Source organism: Carettochelys insculpta, chromosome 3 (genome assembly GCF_033958435.1).
Source record: "Carettochelys insculpta isolate YL-2023 chromosome 3, ASM3395843v1, whole genome shotgun sequence".
In the NCBI taxonomy this organism is placed as follows: Eukaryota; Metazoa; Chordata; order Testudines; family Carettochelyidae; genus Carettochelys; species Carettochelys insculpta.
In genome coordinates, this window is record NC_134139.1 from 84,653,956 (window position 1) to 84,674,018 (window position 20,063).

The 20,063-nt window shown below is 44.3% G+C and overlaps 1 long non-coding RNA gene across 4 annotated transcripts in view; it reads left to right on the plus strand.

The window, feature by feature from the left end:
• Positions 1 to 5,776: 5,776 nt before the first annotated feature.
• LOC142011206 (uncharacterized) overlaps positions 5,777 to 20,063 on the plus strand; it is a 261,545-nt gene continuing 247,258 nt past the window's right edge. For 3 of the 4 annotated variants that reach the window (XR_012644997.1, XR_012645000.1, XR_012644996.1), the window contains exon 1: positions 5,777 to 5,825. This is a non-coding gene — a long non-coding RNA (uncharacterized LOC142011206). The remainder of the gene's footprint in view (positions 5,826 to 20,063) is intronic. The other variant, XR_012644999.1, reaches the window with a different exon arrangement.

A 20,063-nucleotide genomic window follows, 5' to 3' on the forward strand; every position in this document is an offset into this window, starting at 1 on the left:
ACCTTCCCCTTTTTGCTTTTGTGTACCACTGTCCTGGTTCAGGGCAGCAACCAACCTCCTTTAAGTTTTCCAACATTACTTCCTGCTGAAGGAAGTATCAGAAATGCCACAGGCAAGTCCATGCCCTTGATATTGCCAACCAAAGTTTAGAGGTTCGAAGGCTTGGGTAAGTGTCTCCATTGCTGGGTGTTCATCCTAACAGACCAGACCTGCTGAACCACTGAGATTCACACATCAATATTTTAATCATGGTGATGACTTGTGAGTGGTCAATAAAATGAAACGTCCATGCTTGGTACACAGTGAGATTACAGAGGGTATTGTACTGTTTCTGACAATATATAAAATACAAACTTTCTTACACATGATCATATATAATATATAGTCTGAAACAGTACAATACCCTCTGTAATCTCACTGTGCACCAAGCATGGACGTTTTATTTTATTGACCACTCACAAGTCATCACCATGATTAAAGTGTGATTTTACTTTAAAATTGAATATGGGAAAATGGCCAACATATATTTCACCACAATCATATTGGCTTATATGCAGTACCAGCTACAAACATTGCAGAACACTCAGATTGCAAGCTATATCCTTTGCATTGGAAAGAAAAACGAGAGTATGAAAATATTCATATGAGCTATGAGTGTAACATAAAAACTTTGAAGTTTTGCCTTGGAAACACAAGCCATTTTTAATTTGTAAGGTAATAAGAATGCTAGAAACAAGCTTTAAAAATGGAAACATTTCAATATTTTTACTTCACCATCCATAAAATGACTTGAGCAATTTCTTTCTAATGTTGTAAAAATATTCTCCACCATGCTAGCAGCAGGGATTTTTCATTGTCACAGAGATAGAGGAAGGCTAAATAAAAGGGTTTAGAATGGGACCTTTTGCTGCTATCTTAAAAACATCAAGGTGTTACCAAGTAATTCTATAATAAACCTAAAAAGATGTTTTTATTCCCAAAATCACTTGAATTGTGTTATATGGCTTAACAACTGATACTTCAAAAGTATCTTCAGTGCATAAACATGTGAGCACACAAACCCCTTTCCATTAAACTTTGACTTCTGTATTTAAAACTGTATTGACCTATGTTTTGGTTTGCTGCTAAGGCTTTAGAACTGCAAGCAGAAAGTTTGCACAGCAAAATAGCACGCAAGCCAATGTTTGCACATGAAGTTGTGTGTGCATCTATGGGTTACAATAAGAGTTTGACTCACAGGAGTAATGGTAAGAAAGTGCATCGCTTTGCACTGTCAGTTTTCACTGAACTCTTTTGGTTCCATGGACCTTTAGGAACTGGTAACTTTCTATGGCTTTCTATCTTCAAATGGATACTGAAGAGAATTCACTTTGGTGCTGCTCTGGTCTTCTTTTAAAGTGAAGGCAACATGGGTGAGTGCTATGTCCAAATGTAAGTATTGTGTATTTTGTTCTTGAGGCATGAACACCTTATAAGCATCTGTACTGAACAGAGAAGTTGGTTGGTGGTTTATAGGCTCAGCTCATCACGTATGTTTATATGAAAATGAACTCAGATTGCAACGATTAAGGCTGATCATGGCTCCCTGTGATGAACTGTCCTTCCCACACAAGGCCTGAGCAGGTCAAAAGGGGCCAATTACCCTTATAAGCTGCATCTGGAGGAGCGCCAGAGCCTGATGAAGTCTAGCTGAAAATGAAGCCCACCTGGGCAGATGAAGGCTGGGCTTGTATAAAGCCAAGGAGTTGAGCACAGGAGTAGTGTGCAGAGCAGAGTTCAATAGTCAGGCCCTGGAGACACTCCCTGACTTTGCCTCTGTCCTGCAGGCTCTGATGGAAAGGGGGGGGATGCCAGTTACTATGGCTGGTACCAAACGAGGGCAAGGTGAGTCCCTGGGCACCTGGGGGCACCTGTTCACTGCAGCACCAGAGTAACTGGAGTTCAGAAGTGTGTGGTCCCTGAGCAGTGACCTGTCCCTCCTGCAACCCAAAGATGAGTGCTAAGGGGAAAGTAAGTCCTGGGAGCCCACAATGGACTTCAGAATCTGATGTGAAGCTGAGAGAGCTGAAGTAACTTTTAGCAGCTCAGGCTGGTAAACAATGTTCCCTCCAAGATATTTATATCAAGTGTTCCCACTTCTGAATATAAGGAATTTTCTTATGCGCTCCATTGTGGAGGTGGTGTGTGATGTTCTGGGGTGGGGCTGGAGATAAGAGGTTTGCAGTACGGCGGGTGTGTGGGCTTTGTGGTGTCAGAGGGTGATCTGGGCTGCTCAAGGTGAGGCAGTGATCTGGGTTTTAGGGTTACCTGGGCAGGTCTTTGCTGGAGCTACTGGAGTGGAATGCTCCCACTCCCCACTTCCTTCCTCTGCCTTCCAACTGTGGCCGCTTCAGGGCTTGGAGTGAGAGAGCTGCCCCCCATCCCTGCAGCTCTGAGCCCATGCCCAGGGCTTAATGGATAGCTGTGTGGCTGGGGAGCTTAACTAGTAAACTCAGAGGTGGGCCAGGACACAGAAGTGAGGTAGGAAGGAGGCCAGGAAAACGGCAGAATAAAATGACCTTAAGTAAACCTTAGTTGCTAGATACACAGTCCCTTGGTTGGACCCCAGAGTAGGGGTTGTCTCTCTACCTGCCACTGAGAAAGTGGCCCTGCACCTGAATGTGAACTGGAAAACTTCCTGGTGCGCCAGACAGACATGTTGTCCAGTGAGGCTCTGACACCTCAGAAGGGGAAGATTAAATGGTGACTGCCAAGAGGGCTGAGTCATAAACAGGGAGCACCTTGAGTCCCAGAGAGAGGCCAAGGTGCAAACAGTTGTGGAAAAGGGTAGCCAGACTGAGTGAAACTTAAGCCACTGACAGCCCCAAGGGTATACGTTGGTTATGGGCCAGTGGCCTAGTTTGCCTTTGTTTTGTTCACTGCTATTGTAGCCTATTGGCCTAGCTTGCCTTTATTATAGTCACTGTTCTACCTTATATTTTACTATACATTATATGTAGCAGTGATGCAAGAAATAGGCAGGTATCCACGTAAGCCATTCGCTTCAGCAAGTTTGCATAAGGTTCAAGGCCTCTGACATTTAAACAAATGAAACCTTGCACAGATAAACAGCTCAACAGAAAACCTCAAGTATTTTGGGAGCTGAAAAACAGAGTTTAAAGGAAAGTTCTGACCACAGGTACATGATTCAACTACAGAAATTTCCTGGCAATGAACTGACACACGCAACGCTAGCCTCCCTGCTTGCCTGTGTATCTTTTCTTATGGGTTTGGTTACTTGCTCTGTTAGAGTAGGTTTATTTCAGACTATGGTCAAATGTAACACCTAACCACAAAAGGGCTGTGGAAACAAACTGGTGACAAGTTGGCATCATTAATATATGAACAGTCCGACATTAGTAAGGTGAGGATATACAAATAAGGAAAAGGGGAAAAATCCCCTACTTAATAAGAACTGAACATAATGGTCCCAGTGTAACACATTATAAATGTGGCAGCTCAGCCTAAGGATAGGAAAGGAAATCTCGTTCTTGGGAAGCACCAGAAGGGTGGGCACTTTTGATATGGGGGAACTGATGCTGATGAACAAGATGATAGGTAACACTTATAGGAGGTGGTATGAGTATATGAGTGTGCAGATGCACATTCTACTGGGTGTTCGTGACCCTTCTAAATATATTAATGAATGATATTTGTAAATATGGAACTGTGCAAACTAGGGCTCTCAACTATATAATTTAAATAATACCATGTGCATCCACCTCCCACACCCTGGGGTGTTCTTTGGTAACTCACTGGACGGTCCCCTGAAGAGGTCCAGAGATGCCCTAGATGTCACCTCACTGAAGGGGCCCAAGTCCAGGGTGATGGTGAGGGTCCCCTGGCTGGAGGTGGGGTCTGTCGTATTCAGGCTGTGCCCTCCCACCGCAGTACCAGCTCAGGTGGCGGTGGAGAGCCTCCTCTTCTGTGTCCACAGCCACTGTGAAGAGGGCACCACCTTGGCCTCCCAGGAGATGGTAGAGTTGGAATTAGTAGGGCCTTCCCTGCTGCCAATCTGCGCCATGTCCTTGGCCCACATGTACCCTGCCACAGCTCCTTGACCTTTGCCCACACCTGCTCCGGGGTGCAGGTGGAGTGTCCATGGTTGGACAGGGCTGTAGTGAGGTGGGCATACCCTGGAGTGTTCTCTCTTTGCAGAAGGGTCTAAAAGAATGTTCTCTTCAGCCCACAGGCTGAGCAGGTCCTCCAGCTCCAGGCCAGTCCGGGGTGGGTCTCTGTGTTTGCTCCAGGGTGAGTCCAGGGACCCCCTCCAACTGTTCTGCCACGGGCTCTGGGGTTTTTTGTGGTGCCTGGCTTTTGGCCATGGGTTGTCATTGGCTGGTGTGAGGCATGCTGGGCAGTCAGTGAGCACACTACTGCTTGTATGCTCCCAGCTTCTTGCTGTGGGATTTCTGGGGCTCCCTGTGGCTTTGAGAGGCCAGATTCAGAGAGTATAGAGCTGTGATTTCTGTGGACAGGGCACCCCTTCTGGCCAGCTGGCAGGAGCCAGGAAGACAGTTTTGTTGACAAAAGTCCCCTGCCTTCCCACCACAGCATCCGCTCTTGTTTTTTATCAATAGAATCTGTCGACAAAAGTGTTATGCCTTATGGCGGAGAGGTAGAACACTGTCAGCGAAAGTGCTGAGTTTTGTCAACACTGTAGTCAAAATGCATTTTGTGTGCAGACACTCCATGAGTTTTGTTGGCAAAACTCTTTAGTGTAGCTGTAACCCTTAGGTTTTACTGAGACCACCACAAAACTGTGAGCAGTCACCAGTGAAACATTTGCTAAGCCTCTTAAATTGTGACCAGGTGAAGAATCAGGTTTGCATCTCCTTCCAAAGCAATTGTTGGTAGAATTGCTCCCCAGAAGGTGAGAGAGACACCCTGCGATATAACCCTGTTAATTGCGGCCCCTGTTGGTCTAAGTCTTGGTATTATCATAACATTATTTGGTACCATGACGTAGTTGAAACCAGTACTGCAGTAAGTAAGTAAGTAAGTAAATAAATAAATAAAATAAGAGCCAATATGGCTCCTCACTTCTTCCCCCCCGCCCCGGCCAGAGGGCTACTGCTTGTGGAGGGGCCACTGGGGGCTCCATCTCCTGGCCCCTGCTGCTGTGTGGCAAGCAGGAGCTCTGCTCCCAGACCTACAGCAGCCACTTCCCCCCGGCCCCATCATATCAGAATTTCCAGAGCTAAAGAAGTGGGTCTGTCCCACAAAAGCTCATTGCCCAATAAATCATTTTGTTAACCTTTAAAATGTTACCTAACTGCTGTTTTGTGTTTATAATTGCCCTGTTCTGTTCATTCCCCTTGAAGCATCTCAGTGGTCTCTGTTGGAAGACAGGATATTGTGATAGCTGGACTATTGATCTCACCCAGCATGGCTATTTTCAGGGTCATCCCATAGGATTTTATTAGCATGAGAGGTCCTGTAACTTACATTCAGGAGCTGTAGTAGTTTTATGTGGCATTTTTATGTTTACAATTTGTATTAACTTGTAATAACAGGACATTGTTGCAGATAACTCTTACGCTCAACTAGCTGTATAGGAATCGGATATTGGGAAAAGTTCATTTTTGTTGCTTTTTTTTTTTTTTAAGATGTGTTGATCAATGTCTGAAGAGAACCATCTGTTGCCTATGTCAGAATCCCAACGGACACTCAATCATTCCTGTTCCTATTTAAAGTAGCAGACAGCTGTGTTCTGCCATATGTCTATTTGCAACCTTCAAGCCCTGTCCTGACCAGAAGGATTTCTCTGACACCTCTGAGCCAAGGTAGGATTTGGCCCTTAATGGGGCAAAAAAGTATAAGCCCAGACAGATTTCTGGTGTAAGTCATGTAGTTGTAGATTGATTTGCATTTTTATGCATCACTTTTTTTTTTTTTATAAAGGCTCCATAAGTGTAGAAAACAGCATTTATTCTGGTCAACTGGTGGTACAATGTGCATATTGACAGGCCACTGAATACTTGGCAAATTGACAACCCCTACTGAAGTCAAGTCTGTCGATAGAAGAGTATGTGGCACATTGTTAGATCTTTGTGGAGAAGCTTGAGCCAGGCCTGGTTTGAGCCAATGCTTTTAGTTATCTTTTTCTCCAATACTAATTGTATTTTTACAAAGCTTAATACAAATGTAAAAGGGAACAAGAGTCACTGCAGTTGAGTGTTGTCTGTTATAGTGGAAGGCTTTGCACTTTGCTCCATCTGATGTAGATGGGGCAGAAAAACAAGGCACTCCAAAGCCACATTGATTTGGAAAACAAAATAGAAGAAATAAACTACTAATTAGAGAAAGGACTTTAATGGTATACACTGGAAACATCTATGTGTTTTCTATTATGCTGGAAAAATATAAACTGCCCTTTCTATTCCAACTACAACAATTAAACGTGACTTGGCAGGAGTACTGCAGATAACGGTGATGATAGCTGCATTCTTGTGCTAAATGATTTTCCTTTGCTTTGTTTGTTCACCTGTTTGTCTAATAGCTGCTTTTGCTAGTAAACCCTTCTCAGGAGTCATTTTATGCCTTGAGTCTGTCACTGGCAGAGCTCAACTTGTTGATTCAACTTCCATGCAGTCATAAATGTTACAGGATTTTCTTTATACAGTATGTTTCTCTTGCATATGTTTAATTTTAATTTTTGTAAATGTGCTTTACCTGCCCATAACAAAGCCATCCTTGCTGGGGAGAATGAGAAAGCTGGACGGCTTCTGTCAGTGGAATCTTATTGTGTGATGGTTAGAGGTAATCTTGTATGATATCCTCTGAGCTTTGTGACTGAAGTAACCACTAGGTAAGGTTGGAAACACAATTTAAATCCCTTGTAGGCCTTTCCAAGAATTCCTGTAACATTCAGCTCTGGGGTTGACCTGATCTTCATTCATAATCGGCCTTGTAAGAAACTGTTTTTCTGTGGGACCATTTCATTTCTTTTTCCAGGCATTTCACTTCTGATTTTGGCACTGTGCTCCCTCATGCTTCATAATGATGTTTGCTGCAATAATCAGAGTACTAGATTAACAGTTTATTGCTATTACAAGTATCCATTTCCCCTTATGCTGTATCTCTATACTGTAAAGTAACTCACTAGCAACTGCTCCTTGTTTTAGCTGGAACACAGTATAGTCAATATAAAAACTTGATGGAGGGACATACACTTATTCAGACCTGCAAGATCAAGTAGATTGGCCATTTCAGTTTTATTCAAGATATTCTTCTTCTCCACCTAGAGATCACATTGGCTGTGCTTAGACTAGACCCAAACTTCAAAGGGGGCATAGTGATTAGGGTATCGGGAGATTTACTAACGAAGTGCCCACACTCCTTCAAAGTCCTTTTGCTCCTCAAAACTTTGGCTGACCCGTGGCTTCACTCAAGCTGGCACCGTGAAGTTTTAACACTTCAGAGTTGTCACAGGGGAGATTTTGACTAATGAATTGCTGCATATGCACCTCAGCACTTCATTAATAATCTCTCGACACAAATTACCATGCCCCTTTCGAAGTTTGGGGCTAGTCTAGACACAGCCATTGTGAGGAAAAACATAGAATTCTGGCATTATTTAATATATATTGGACCACTGTTCCTTCATCTAAGATGACTTTTGTAATGCTTGTTCAACCTAACACACATCACCATATTTTCAGAATAAAATAGAAGGGTAATTAAGATTGGGTGGGATAATAGCAGTTTTCAGGTATCTAAAAGGGTGTCATAAGGCAGAGGGAGGGAACTTGTTCTTCCTTGCCTCTGAGGATAGAACAAGAGGCAATGGACTTAAATTGCAGCAGGGGAGGTTCAGGTTGGACATTAGGAAAAAGTTCCTAACTGTCAGGGTAATCAAACACTGGAATGAATTGCCAAGGGAAGTGGTAGAATCTCCATCACTGGAGCTATTTAAGAAGAGGTTAGATAGATGGCTTTCAGGGATGGTCTAGAAAGTGCTTGGTCCTGCCATGAGGGTAGGGGGCTGGACTCGATGGCCTCTCGAGGTCCCTTCCAGTCGTACTCTTCTATGATTCTATGATTAATAGCAGATAATCAAGTTTATTTGGCAATGAATGGTCTAAATTCGATTCCCAAACTAGTTGTTTCTAGATGTGTTTAAGGTGTAAAATTCCTGCTTAAAATAGTGTAATTTCTGGGTCTGTGTAGACAGGATTCCACTGACCAACATTCAGCCTTAGCTCTCTTAAAAACAAATTTTTGTGCTGGTTGGGGAGGAGAGAGTCATTGCATTCTAACCATTTTAACAGAATTTTGCCTGGATGTGAGGGTTGTTTTTAAATGTTTTACAGAGCTGATGTTTTGTTTTGTTTTTCTTTATTCACCTGTTTGGCCATCCATTTGTTTAATTTGCTCTTTTTGGACACTTCATACTGAAAATAGTTCTTTTATATTAAAACTGGAAATCCCTTATAGCTGAACTGGGTTGTACGTGAAAGTCAGCACCAGAAAGAGAATCTGCATTTTCTACCTTTTTTTCCTCTCCACTTCACTTTGGGTTGTTTTGGTTTGTCTTTAAGGAAGTAGGGTTACACTCTTACAATGGACAGTTCTAGCTCATCTCCGCTAACTTTCTATTGTCAGCAGAAAGGCCAGGTAATACCCTCTTACCTTCAATAATATATGAAGGACTCCAATTTTTTTTCCATTTCAGAAACTCTTCTGATGGACCTGAAAAGGAAGGGACTACTGCTTCCATCAGCTCCTGCCCCATATTTCCCTTTCTTGCTGGGGATTTCCCATCAGCCCCATCTCTGTAGCATCTGTCTGTCCCTGGCTATGTAAAAGGCAGGTCACTCTTCTGGGTAATGTAGACATGGCCTGAGCGCTCTCTGGCAATAAGAGGTGTATTGCAGGAGAGAGGCTTCAGGAATTACATGTGGAGCTGCACATGGAACATGCTGTGACTACTGGCTTTTACAGCTGCTGCAAGTGTGGAGATTGTGAGGCTTCAACAGGGACTAGGCCAGGCACCAGCTGAGAGGAGCCCGCAGTAGGAGACATTAAACTGAGCTGGAAATCTGCAAATACATATTTGCTTGATGAGACTGGATGGAACAGGGCACTAGGTTGGAGGGGCCCTTATTGTCATCTGGGTTGCCCAGCAAGCCAAATCAGGGCTACTGTTGCTCACTTCGAACTGTAAGACTGTGTCTTCACGTGCCACTTCTTCTGGAAGCGACATGGTAATGAACCATACGGAAGATGCTAATGAGGCATGGATGTAAAATATGTGCAGACATATGGCCCGTGGGGATCTTCCAGAAGCAAACCCTCCTAAATTTTGAGGAAGAAGGGGCTTCCGGAACGAGGGTTTCCTTCTGGAAGATCCCTGTGGGCCACGCATCTGCATGTGTATTTTGGAGCCTGGAAGAGCTTCTTTTGTACTCCAAATCAGGTGCCCATATGCTAATGAGGCATGGGAACTTTACATCCGTGCCTCATTAGCATCTTCCACATGGCTCATTACCACGCTGCTTCCAGAAGAAGTGGCACATGTAGACACAGCCTAACTGTTTAAGCCTGAGTACTCAGGTACCTGCAACCTTTTTCTTCCTGCCAGCTTAGTGACATTTCCTTTCATTGTCACATGTCTGAGTGGTTATTGGGATCCATGAGGCTTACCCCCTACAAGGCCTGAGCGCTGAAGCCTCTACAGTGCTTGTGTCCAAGATGAAGTCCATCTGGTGTGCTGGTAACGTTCTAGAGATTTTGGATACAGAGTAACCCCAGTAATTATACTGTCAACAACTAAGGGTTAAAACAAAAGCCTTACCTGTCATTGTCCCATGTTATGTTTTCAGTTGCTTCTCTCTTTAAAATAAAAAATCTTTAATAGGTTATAAAAATGTTTTTTTGGCCATGTGATAAAGTAAGTCTCCATACTCTAATCCCTCAAACTGTAGCTACTGTTGTACAGTAACAGTTGTGTTAACACCTTTGACTCTGGGCTCATTTGTGCCATCAAAATTAACACAACGGATCCCAGCGTCTTCCCTCTATAGTTTAACTGGTGGCAAGCACCTCCACTCAGAGCATGGCAGTCCAGAGAATAGCAGATAAGCTTTTTCCAGGAGATTGAGTGTGCTGCTTCTGCAACACTCACATCTTCTACTAGCCTGAGCAGCCATCCGCTCCCAGGTTGCTTCCACTCTCAGGTGTGGTACAAAATGAATAACAAGAAGCTGTCTAAAATAAAGTGCCTGAACTCTAGGATCAGTCACTACTCATTATTTATGCCTTTCAGAACTACTGCAAACTGTCCACCAGAGATCTGCATCAATGGTGAACAAATCCTTCAATGCTATTTACAGTTTGAGAACATGATCCTCTTCATTTGTTAGGCTCCTATCTGACTTGTCTGGCTTCTTCACGCTCTCTGAGTTCATCAGTTGCTTCAGGAAGAGTGAATCAAAGTGAGAAGAAGGATGCCCAAGCTGAAAATACAGTCTAGTCTAGTTCCTGTTGTAATGGCTCTAGCCACACGTCTTCAGTGCCTCTCCCCTGTCAGAGAGCAGATGTCTGATTTACACCCATAACATGCCTGAAAGAGTGAATATTTATTCACCTCTTTGATAGGTGCTACACAGTCCTGTGCAAGGTTAGAAAATGCAGGCCAGCGCAGTCTCTGCACAAATCCTTTTTCATGGCCGCACTGTGGAATACTAAACAGGCTGGCCCATGCAATATATGGACAATTCTATCCCGGCCTGGTCTGTTACCTGCAGAACCACCCCTCGCGGGGGATTGGGTCCTGGGTCAATGCCCCCACTTCACCACTGCCCCAGCCATGCCCCCTCACACACCCTCCTCTGAGTGATGCAACCCAAGGAATTACCATGGAGCCTGACAACACCAGCTGAGGACAGGTCTCCCCTCTTCCTCACATGCACACTCACTGTGGTGACAGGAAGTAGAGCAACCCAGCCTGCTCTGCTCCCTAGTTCCAAGCTGTGTCACTTGGGATAGCAGAGCGAACTGGCTGGGGGCTGGCGGAGCACAGCAGACTGCTTCTGGATCTCTGCTCCCTCCGGCTGCTGCTGGTGAGCAGAGCGGTGGGTCTGACCTTTTCTACCAGCACCAGGATGCTCGCTAATCCCCCACCCTAACCCCCAGCAGCACTATAGCGAGGGCAGGGCAGGCAGAATGCTTGCCCTGGGCACAGCATAACTGGGTCCCATTTCCAGTAAGTTGCAAGGCCCCTCCCCCTCTTTGGGATGTCTGCTTGCCCTTGTCCCAGCCTGGGTGGGCAGCTTCTGGAAGGTAAGGGGTTAATTCCTCCTCCTCCACGCTTCAGGGCTCTGCCCCTTGCTCTGGGAGAGGGCAGGGGCTGGACTGCTCCTCACATCCAGGGCTGGACTTCCCAGTACCATGCTGCTGATGCCTCCATGTTCATTGGGCCAGCCCCAGCCTCTTGGCTGTTTGGAGTCAGCTCTTACGGGGGGGAAATAAGATCTCTGGAGTCTTTTTAAAGCTCATTTTATGAATGTGCTTTTAGCATGGACAAATATATTAGAATTTTGTCATTTATTATGTTCCTTTATATTAAAAATCACTTTGTTTCATGTATTCATGAATTTCATGTATTGTTTCACTTTGTTTATATGTAAACTATCTTCCTAATATTATTGAAAATATTTTTGTTATAGTACTATATTAATCAATACTTTGTGGATTTTTCTTGAAGAAAACTAAAATAAAAATTAGTACAGACTTTTTTAATTCGTAGGAAAGGGGGCACATAAATAACATTTTGCTCTGGGCACAAAAATACCTAATCATGGCTCTGCCCTGCAGGCTGCCCTGAATACCACAGGGTCCCCCCAGTAAGCATGGGGCCCAGCGTGGCTGTCTCAAACCATGCTAAGGACACAGTGGTCTGGTCACCTGCACTCTGAATACCTTGCTGCAAGTCATAGGTATGTGGACTTTATACTCTGCTTTGGGGAACTGGGAGGAAAAACACAGGCAAAACTACCAGTCTTGGAGGATCTTCAGCTTCTCCAGTGTGGAATCAGCCTCAGGCAGCCCACATAGATATAAAGCAAGGAATTGGAAGGCCAGTGCATATCACCAATATTAATTACCCAGGAAGAAATGCAGGAAGACACAAACTTCAGCCACACTTGGCCAAAACTTCGAAATGGCCATGCAAATGGCCATTTCGAAGATTACTAATGAGGCGCTGAATTGAATATTCAGCGCTTCATTAGCATTAGGACACTTCCGGCTGCGGTGCTTCGAAAGTGCCACTTTTGAAAGCTTGCAGCTCGGCGTGGCTACGTGGGGGTCCTTTTTGAAAGGACCCTGCATCTTTTGAAATCCCCTTATTCCCCTCCCCTGAGAGCAATAAAGGAATTTCGAAAGGTGCAGGTCCTTTTGGAAAGGACCCCCGTGTAGCCGTGCCAAGCCGCGAGCGTTCGAAAGTGGTGCTTTTGAAATGCCGTGGCCTGAAGCTTCCTAATGCTAATGAGGTTCTGAATATTCAATTTAGCACCTCATTAGTAAACTTCAAAATGGCCATTTGCGTGGCTATTTTGAAGTTTTGGCCAAGTGCGGCCACAGCCTTAGACAAACAAATCCAGTTGTTGGGTTTGCAATAAAACTGTTTCTGAGAATTCAGAATGTTAGCATTCAAGAACCCAAAAATGTAGAGAGAAACAGGCTGCTTTCTCAGACAGAAAGATACTACCAATCTTACCTTCCTTTAGATTAGCTCTCTTCATAGTGACTTCACTCATGCACTTTGTTACAGAGACCTCCGACTTTCAAACAGGATCTAGAAAACCATAGGTATTCCCTGATGCCCTTCCATTAGTCCTCAGTAGGCCACCCCAACCACAAGAAGTGGAGTGTTGACCTTGAACAAGAAATCTGTAATCTGCGGGGCAATTAATAAACAGCAAGCAATGTGGTACAAGAAGTGGAAAAATCAGGAAGATGGACAGAAGTTCAAAACTTTGGTCAAAGTGTCCTCCAGGAGGAGAGGAAATAGGAGAAATGCTGTCTCATAAAGTAATTCTGTGTTTGCCACAGAGCTCTGAGCTTGATACTGAAATAGAAACTGACTCAGCAAAGCAGTTTAACCCTGTGATTGAAGTTAATGACAAACCTAAATGCTTTGTTGAATTGGACCAGAAAGAGTTCATTGAAGCACTTCTCCCAAGCCTTTTGGGGATACAGTTATCATTGTTACTTTAGAGGGGGGATATTTTAAAATTTTAAGACAAAGAAAGGATCTTCATATTAACTCAGTATATGAATTCAATTTACAGGAGAAAAAAAATAGTAATGCTTCATGTCCATTCTAATGCTGTATGTTTCTGCAGAGAGAAGAGGGAGCAAGAAGGTACATATTTTGCTCCTGGGTATACTGCAAGAGTGCAGTCAGCTCCAGGAATCAAATTAATTTTTTCAGTAATCAAGAGGAAGCAATGCCATTGTTGGATCTTTCAGAAAAATCAAGATAGATCTAAATAATGAATACATAAGCCCAGTAGAATTCCCTAGCAAAGAGGGAAACCGAATCAGAGGTACAATGTTGAAGCTCAGCTGTATGCTTTTTCTATTCTCTTGCTTAAGTAAGATAGTCAAAGAAAATGTAGATGATGATGAGACCTCCTATATTAAAATGTGCTAAATTTATAATACAACAGTCTTTGTTGGGATTAAAGTATGCTTATAAACGGAGGAGGAGAATACATTTTCTCCTTTTTTAATCAATGCTATAATCATAAATTCAGATTCTTCAGTGACAGAATATGTAATTAAAATCTCTCAGGTTGCTTTAAAAGGAGAGAAGACTGGAGATTGCATCAAGTTCAGTTAGTGAAGTATGGAGAATTTTCTTATGCTCCTTGTGGGGAGGGACATTGGTATGGTACTTGTAATACAGTCCTGCTTGTTAACTGTGAGTGCCTAGAACAGGAGAGCCAGGGGCTCTTAAATTCTATTGCAACATTAGCCATGCTCCTCTTCCTTTGCTTCTTACAGGGTTAGGTGATGGATGGATGGGTAGAACTGGTCTGCTCGCTGGGTATGCTAACATACTTTTGCTTAATTGCTGCTCTTTAATTCCCCCTACCAGCACCATTTTTGTTACTTGTTAGAATTCTGTACTTAATGTAACGAGTTCCTTTATTCTCTGTTTCATTGGCCTGTTTATCTGGGGCCTGTGTAAAGAGAGTCACGCTCTGAAGGGAGAGGGATATGGGAAATAAAAAGAATCAACACAGGCTGGCCATGTGCCTCTGTTTCTGGAGGAGGGGGAAAAAAAGGGGAGACCCTCATTAGTCCATTGGTTTAAGAGCAAGTCTATATGTGAAATGCTATAGCTGCAGCACTGGGGCAGCCATGAGAGGAGCGGTCCTATTGGCATAGTAAAGCCACCTTGGCAAGTGGGAGCAGCTAGGCTTTTAGAAAAGAATAAAATGGAGTCGAGTGGAATAGGACATGCATATTCTATTCATAAAAAGAGAAAAATCAGATTACTATCTGTACCGTTAACAAGTCAACCGATAGCACCTTAAGGGCTAACATGTTTATTAGGTCATGAGCTTTTGTGGGTAAGACTGTCTTTTATTTTTAACAACCCAAACCCTACCTGATAGGCTAGAAATTAGTCATTTTGGGTACTGTAAATCTACCAGCTCCCAAAGGAAAACCAGAGGTCAATATTAATTGGTTGCTAGATCTTGCCTGATATGTCAAGGATGTTCTGCATGTGACATGGGACTTTAAATGAGGACCAGAATGAGTATTAAAGTAATATGAGCATAGGATTTGCTTTACCAGATCTAACCAGTGGCCTATCTAGTCTAGTATCCTGTCTCTGAGGATGGCCAAGACAAAGACACTTCTTCTTCTGGTCTGCTCAGAACCCTGGGGGCTCCCTTCACAGCTCACACCAGGCAGCCAATGGGAAGAATGATTGTGCGTGTGCCTTTTGGGTAGAATTTTGAGCCTGAATGGAAATGATCACACACCACCTGCCCCCTTCTAAAACTCAAATCAGAAAACAGATCAAATCTCCAACTCTCCAGTTCCTTATTTCTAAAATATCTCACATCTAACCTAATCTCATAAATTTATTGAGGTGGGTAAGGCATAATTTTTTGAAGGCTTGGTACTGGCAAAACTGCCATGGCTGACCACAGCTATTGAGCTATGGGGCTGTCTCCTAAGTCATTGGATAAAAACTTTGTGTATACCAGGGCCCTTTTTTACCTGGAGCCCACACCTCTGAACTCATAGATCCAGGTTCATGACATGGGGACTGAACTCTTACTTCCAGAGAAATGGTCTTTCTGGGTCTGAGTCATGACACGGGGGACAGGACAGTCGTATGGAAAGCATGCAAGGCACCAGCTCACACTATATCAAAGTACACACCTTCTCGAAAGCGGAGTACCATGGCCTGCCTCTGGTGACAGTGGAGCTGGTCTGGTAGCATGCTGCTCCAAAGTACAGGTTAAAGCTGCTTTTAATTCATGAAGTTCGGTATATTTTGGAACCTGACTGTCTGAGTAAGGCTGACTTTCCTAGCAGTGAGAACATTCAACTGGGAGGAGAAGGACCTGGTTTCTGTTCCCAGCTCTAACTCTCCAGAGCTGTGTCTACACGTGCATGTTACTTCGAAGTAGCGGCACTAACTTCGAAATAGCGCCCGTCGCGGCTACACGCGGCGGGCGCTATTTCGAAGTTAACTTCGACGTTAAGCGACGAGACGTCGAAGTCCCTAACCTCATGAGGGGATCGGAATAGCGCCCTACTTCGACGTTCAACGTCGAAGTAGGGACCGTGTAGACGATCCGCGTCCCACAACGTCGAAATTGCCGGGTCCTCCATGGCGGCCATCAGCTGGGGGGTTGAGAGATGCTCTCTCTCCAGCCCCTGCGGGGCTCTATGGTCACCGTGGGCAGCAGCCCTTAGCCCAGGGCTTCTGGCTGCTGCTGCGGCAGCTGGGGATCCATGCTGCAGGCACAGGGTCTGCAACCAGTTGTCAGCTCTGTGTATCTTGTGTTGTTTAGTGCAACTGTGTCTGGGAGGGGCCCTTTAAGGGAGCGGCTTGCTGTTGAGTCCGCCCTGTGACCCTGTCTGCAGCTGTGCCTGGCACCCTTATTTCGATGTGTGCTACTTTGGCGTGTAGACGTTCCCTCGCAGCGCCTATTTTGATGTGGTGCCGCGCAACGTCGAAGTTGAACATCGACGTTGCCAGCCCTGGAGGACGTGTAGACGTTATTCATCGAAATAGCCTATTTCGATGTTGCTACATCGAAATAAGCTATTTCGATGTAGGCTTCACGTGTAGACGTAGCCCAGGTGACCGTGAACAACGCTTTTTTTGGGCCTGCTTCCTCCGGTTTTAAAATGAATGTAAAGAGATTTGAGATGGTCAGGGGATGGGCGCTATGTGATGGCTATGATTTAAGGTGCCTATTTCTCTCTTGGTGAGCACCATCATAAACTGAGCTCAGCCAAGACGCTTTTGCTGATAATGCATTCCTGGGGACTGAAGTTAAGGCTTTTGTGTTGGTGAAACTGCTGGGTGTGTAACTTGCTGCCTTCACTGTTCTTGGTTCTCAAATTTACTAACATTCGAGGAATAGTACGGGGTGGGGAACCTCCAGTGTGGCTGCTGCATGCAGTTCATCAGGGTTAGCTGCTGACAGGCCACCAGGCACTTGGGTTACCATCCAGAGGCATGGAGCCCTACAGTTCCCAGTGGCTGGGGACAGTGGTCCACTGCTGCTGGGAGCTGTGGGGCTCCATGCCTATGTATGCTTAGGTCAGGGGTGTCCGATATGTTCGCCTCTTGCCACGTGGCAAAGAGGACACTGCCCTGTGGCCAATATGGGGGTGGCCAACTTGAGGCTCTTGGAGCATTTTAATGTGGCTCCTCCTGAGAGCTGCACATGGGAGTGCTGTCTGCCCACCTGAGGCACATGCTTCACAGCTCGGTGGGGGAAGTGTGTGTCCGTGGCAGCTCTGGTGAGTTGCTGGCATTGCATTAGAATGGGGCAGGCGGGGCAGGTGCTGGAGGTGCCTAGTTCTGGGGGAGGGCATTTATTTAGAAGGGGGGCTAGGAGGCACCTGGCTCTGAGGGAGGGGGAGAGCATTGATGTAGAGTGTGGGGGTGGGAGGACTGGGAGTGCTTGGCTCTGTGAAGCTTTGTATAACATGGCAAATATGGAGAGATGACAACCACAAGTGTGGTGATCTTTGAATTCCCATTGGACACTGCTGGCTTAGGTGATCTCAAAGTGTCTGGTGGCCCACTAGCAGCTAACCCTAAAAAACCATATGTAGTCTGTGGACCAGAGGTTCCCTACCCCTAGTGCAGGAGAAAAGATCTCCCTGGTTAAGTACGTGGTTGATTATGGACTAGCACTGAGATGCTTTCTTTTCGATACTTTGGTGTAGTACAGGCAGGGGCTGTTTGTGCTGCCTGTGTTGGGCAATTTAATTTTGTGTGCTTATTTATTTTGTGTGTTCCTGCCAGCCACGGCAATGGGCACACTGAACATTTAACTTCTCATAACAATCTAACAATGAAAGAATTCAAAATTCCACTTTTATTGTTAAAGAAGACCTTCACTCTAAAATTATCTCCAGGGGAGCTATGCAGTGCAAAAAGAGTAGAGCTGGTGCTTAGGGAGGCATAAGACAGGGAGAATCTGCTGGAAGATAATGCAGTTTGCTATTTCCTAATGTTTCTTAATGAACCGCTGGGGTTTGCAAGAAAATGAGATTGGGGCCTAAGTTAGATTTGGGAAAAACAAGAACAAAGTTTCCTAAAGCGTAATGAAATAGAAGGACCCTTTCCTCCCATACATTTACATTAATTTTCACAAGTGAGACTGAAACTGAAGGGAAAAATATGACCAACATATAGTGAAGTACTTTTTCCTCACTTCCTTAGCACTTACAAATCTTGTTTTTTATTTTTTTTACTCCAAGTAAGGGACTTAAGGGCAGTAACGTAAAATTATATGGATGTTTAACTGCACCATATCACTGTGCTGTAATTAAGGCAAAGTACCTGACAATTATTCCACCAGCCGGGTTAATATATTCACCATTCATGCATGCAAACTATATATATATATATATATATATATATATATATATATAAAATAATGTACAGCTTCTTTCAAGTATACCCCAAAAGAAAAGTGGATTCACAGTTCAAGTTTGGAAAGATGAGAAGAACAGTACAGGTAATCCAAGCATTTTCTTGCACATATACAATGCAAAAACAGCACTGGATGTTTAACTTGCATAGTTACTCTTACTAAAAATACTTACCATTTATTATCTTGGCTGCTTTGCAGGCTTTAACAATTAATACTCCCTGCAGGATTGTTGTGAGATTTGTATGTTTTAGCCTGATATTAATTCTCTAAAGAAGGGGAAACTGAGGCAGAGGGGTGATGACCAAAAGTTTCAAAGCTACCAGGCAGAATTTGGAAATAGAATGTCCAGATCTAGAGGCAGGTCAGCAAAGTACTTAAGCTCATGCACAAGTTGTCTCATGCTTAAAGGTGGGCACATGTTTAAAGCTTGTTGCAAGAGGGTTTAACTGCCTTATTGTGTCAAGGCTTCAGCACATGCTTCATTTTAAACATATGCTTAAGTGCTTTCCTGAATGAGTTCCTTACGCTGGTGCTGAGCTCCTGTAGGTGCAAGTGGAGCCACCGAGAGTTGCATTCTTTGCACACAATAGCTGCTTATTATGTTTGCTAAATAGCTTGTTTATAGGCAAACTGTGAATTAGGAAATCTTCATGCCCTTCTTACGTGTAAACATAATAAAAGCGTGGATGAACAGAGGTACTGCAGGCTCTTAAGTGTGGTTTGGAATAGCTGGTGTTGTCTAACTAGGGACTGGGTTTGCCAGCTCAGCCAGGATAAGAATGGACTGCAACCTGTAGTTCTAATGGAACATGTTTAAGGAGGAACTCCTGAATGTGCTTCTATATTAGAAATACATTGCTCTGGAGAGCCCTTTGTAAATCTGACTGAGGTCTCAAGTTGAAAACGGGTTTCTTGATGCTTCATATGGTAGGGAGGGATGGGGGAAATCTAACAGTTGGTCCAACTTGTACCACAATGGTACGAATAAGTTTGAGGTAGACAAGCCAAGTTCTGTGAGTGAGACTATGAGATTACTGTTTGATCTGTCTCACTAAAAGTCCTTCTCCCTGCTCATTTAGACAGACCTTCCTATTATGGCTGTCTTTTCTGCAAAAGAGACAGCTGACCTGAGAAATCCCATTGGAAACAATTCACAGGTAGCTTGTACCTTGGTAGAGCTAGTGGAGATGAACCTTAGGGCTACCTTTACACTAGCGAGTTTTGCCGACAAAACTGGTGGAATGTCCACACACAAAATGTGTGTTGTCAACAGTTTGTCAACAAAACTTAGCACTTCCGCCGGCAGCATTCTGCCTCTCAGCCATGAGGCATAAAGGTTTTGACATGTTTTGTGATTTGACATGTTTTGTCAACAAAAAAGCTGTGTGGGTGCTCTGAGGGGCCTTCTCTCAACAGATAGGCATCCAGGACAGTGGGCAGCCCTGTCTGCTGTGCTTCCAGGTGCCTGTTTTGGCAAGAAAGCAGCTGGGGGGTCTGGCCACTCTGTCGACAGAATGGAACACTTTTCTGATTGGCTTTCATATGTGGCTGTACTCTGTTGACAGAAGTTTTTTATTGGGAAATCTCTTCCAACAGTGACTTCTACCAGTTTGCAGTAGTGTAACCATAGCCTTTGTGTGGGAGGAGGCACAGAGTTGACTGCAACTAGCTACATAAAGGTAAGAAGAAGAGGAATACCTGTGCCTCCAGTGGGTATTTACATTGACATAGGAATCTTGGTGTTAAACACAGACACGGCCTAGATCATAACTGCTCTTCCTTTTCTATTTGAAATAGTGTGGCTTTGGTCTCAGGAAGAGAAGAGTTGTGTTCTCTCTCCTGCACCACTGGTTCTGACTGAAGCTG